General features: G+C 21.9%; 1 non-coding gene across 1 annotated transcript; it reads left to right on the top strand.

The window, feature by feature from the left end:
- Window positions 1-3,132: 3,132 nt before the first annotated feature.
- Window positions 3,133-3,203, top strand: TRNAQ-UUG (transfer RNA glutamine (anticodon UUG)). The gene has a single exon. It is a non-coding gene; the product is annotated as a tRNA-Gln (tRNA).
- Window positions 3,204-3,774: the final 571 nt, after the last annotated feature.

Here is a 3,774-nt window from a genome sequence, read left to right as displayed (position 1 = left end):
AAAATCCCCATGTAATCATCGACCTGTATTTAAATTGGTTCCAGATTTTATTTTTTGCTTAAAGATAATGAATTAACTAATTTTCTACTATAGTAATTAATTTACTTAAATCTTAATAACAATATAAAATTTTTTCATTAGCATACGTTTTCAGTTTTTTATACTAAACTCAATTTTTTCTCAGTTAAAATATATTTACTAGCCATAACAATAATTACTTATTTGATTTTCATATTACATTAATTGGATATCGCTTACAAACTAACATAAGTAATACGATGATAATAATAAACAAAATCTTGAATATATTCGTTTAAAGTTAGCTTTTTTACAAAGGGTAGTAGATAATGCTTCAATATCTTTATATAATATATCACTTTGATCATATAATTAAGAAAATATTGAAATTCAATTAAAAAATTAATCACAAATCAACTTGGATATTTTATTAATGGTTAAATATTTTTACTATAATACATTTGTTTTAGTTTTCTAGTCTCTCATACTTTACTTCTTTAAAGTACAAAATGATTGTATATATACATAGGGGGAAAAACTAAATTACAAGATTTGAGTTATAAAATTTTATATTTTTCATGTTGCATTATTGAGCAGTGTAATTATGACTTTTTACTGCAAAAGAAAGAGTCATTCGTCACAATTAAAGTTAAAGTTTGTGATTTGCCCAGTTTAATCCTACTCTTCAAATATTTTTTCTTTTTTTTTACTTATTTATAATTATGTGTGTAATTATCTTTAAGCCTGACTGTTTTCATAAGTATTTATGTAACAAATTTATGATCATTATAAGTCAAATGGTAAAAAGAGTCTCAAGCGTTTTGAAAGGCATTAATATGATAATAAATAAAAGCTAGAAAACGGTAATCATTTTAACTACAAAGAAAAGTTTTTACCCAATATAAATATTCGCGTTTTTTACTTTTGTCCATAGTACTGGATTTAATCTCATTATAAAGTTTTAAAACACATGCTTTGTTATACCGACAAAATCGTAATTCTTGATGTTGATTTGAAAATTTTTTGGCATAATTAATAGACCGAATTATAGCGTTTAATTCGTCTTTTATTATTAATTCGTGACAGAAATTTAAACTAATATCAATATTTAATAAAGAAATCAATGCTGAATACATTTGAACATTATTTTGTTTATTTAATGCAACTCTCATACTGAATGAACGGAATTTGTTGTTTAACAGTATAAATAATACTGTTTTTTAGAATATAACGAATAATTTCAAAATTTATGTGACAACTTTTTTTTTAAATAAAAAATTGAATGAGTTGTGTAAATAGATTGTTTGATGATCTGTAACTTTTTAATTAATTTTATTTTTTCTTATACGACTTCAAAATATATAAATATTTATTAAAAATATACTCTATCATGACTTTTTATTTAAAGTTTAGAATTTAATCTGGTGTGAAAATGTTTTATCATTATAACAACTATGATGAATTATCACTTTACGTTTCATCATGATCTTCATATCATACAATTACATTGTTTTTATGAAATGAAGTGTTATAAAACTATTAGTTGAAACCTTGTAAAAGTTTGATTTTTACTTTTAAATAACGAAACTAATAATATATAAAATTTTATGTTAAAAAATAAATTATATATCTGCCTAAGTTATACGATAAAATCTAACTGATTTGTTTTTGAACAAACGAGAGAAAATAGTTCGATCGTTCAAGTATTTATTATGAAATCCATCATCTAAAGATTTTATCATTTTGTTTAATCTTTAATAAGGTGATGGTTTACTCTCACCACCTAGCTTGGTAATGTCATGCTGTATTGTAAGATCTGAACTATTATTTCTAGTATTCGAAAAACGAAAATATTGTCATCTTTATCTATTTTTGCTTCAGAACTATGATTCTCTATTTGATTTATAACCTAGTTATCCGTCTTGTTTTAATGTAAAGTATGATTTAGGTGAATGTATCTTTGTATATCTAAAATGAAAAAAAAACTGATACTACATCTATTTCTTTTTCATGAATATAGTAATCTTAGCGATTTTTAGAATTAACATTAACTTTATTTTGATACGATGTAATGTTTAAATTACTATAATATTTCATATGTAAAACACAAATTGCAACATTTTGGCTGGATGCTTATGGTACGTTTTTTCAAATTTAAAGAATTAGTCCCACTTTTTCTTGGTGTGATGTGAAAAAAAAAATAATTTTATCCTAGGTATCTAAAATACGAATCAAATCATTTACTATGTTGAATACCGGTTGTGAACAAGATGTGTAGGCTTGATTTGAGTAATTAATATGATATTTTGAACATTTGTATTAATTCTAATTTACTATTATATAATAAATAAAATTCTAACAGTAATGTTTGGAACTATCGAAATAGAGCGGGAATTAAGATATTTTTAAAAAAAAATTAGTAATATATGTTAAAATGTTTTTCACTTTGAATTTTATTACACATAAGTAAAATATTTTATAATTATTTAAATAAATTTAAAAAAGAATAAAAATGAGGAATTAAATTTATTATGTTGATTACCATAAAATAAGTTGATTTATACTAACTAAGGAAATCGAATATAACTTAATTTCGTATCGTCGAAATTGTATTTACTTGCTTTAAATGAACTTGTAATTTGTTATTTGGTCACTATTTATTTTGTTCTTTCCGTTTTTATAAAAATCATATTTAATTATAGTTTAAATTGTCATGTAATTTACGATTTATAGTACTATCACAAGGTGTATTATTTGAACATTTATAGATAAATATGATTTTTTTAAAATAATAAAACAATAATACATAAAAGGCACTATGTAATAAATTACTAAGTTAACACATATTTTACTTTGTTACTTATTAAAATTGGTATTTGCAATTATTAATTCTATACTAATGATAATGTTATTATGGTTTTTAATCGGAGAATTGTGTTATATACAAATTAAATATTTTCCAAAATTTACAAAAACAATGTAGACTAAGTATTGTAATAATTAAAAATAAACTCCAACGTTCATAGATTACAAAGAAAACTAATAAAAACTATGAATAACCCTACTTCCTTATCCAAATTCGACTAATAAAACTTAATAATTAGGAGTATATGGGGTTTCGTGGTGTAATGGCAGCACTGAGGATTTTGATTCCTCCAATCTGGGTTCGATTCCCAGCGAGACCTAGTTTTTATAGATCGTTAGCAGTAAATTATTTAGTTAATTAATTGAATTACATAAATAAGTATTGATTTCGTAAAACTTATATCTAATTTTATTAGCATAAAAAATCGAACCCAAGTATATTATCTTGTTATTATGTAAAGTGACGTCGTTGACACTTGTTAATTAATTTACAATTTATTTAGTATTTTTACAGACTAAAAAATAATCTTGATATTCAGTGTAATAAATATTGAATTAATGTCTAGATAATAAATATTATTGAATCACTTGTTATGTTGTTATCTGATAAAGTAATATTAAGTTAAAATATAATATTAAAAAAATCTAAAATTAGAATTAATATTAATAATTTTTTTAATAATTGTGCTATATATTATCAAGCAAGTTTAGTAATTATTTTTTTTTTATTTTAAGATAATATTGCTTACATAATAATATCTATTTACTAATAAAAATTTGTTTATAATGAAAAATTATTTATAAAACTGTATGAGTTAATTATTCATATAGTTTTTGATAGCGTATTAAACAAATTTATCATGGAACAGTATTAAATGTATTAATTTTTAG

The sequence above is a fragment of the Dermatophagoides farinae genome, unplaced genomic scaffold (assembly GCF_024713945.1).
Source record: "Dermatophagoides farinae isolate YC_2012a unplaced genomic scaffold, ASM2471394v1 contig4, whole genome shotgun sequence".
Lineage (NCBI taxonomy): Eukaryota > Metazoa > Arthropoda > Arachnida > Sarcoptiformes > Pyroglyphidae > Dermatophagoides > Dermatophagoides farinae.
Note: the sequence above shows the minus strand (reverse complement) of the source record. Positions and strands in the feature narration are given on the sequence as shown.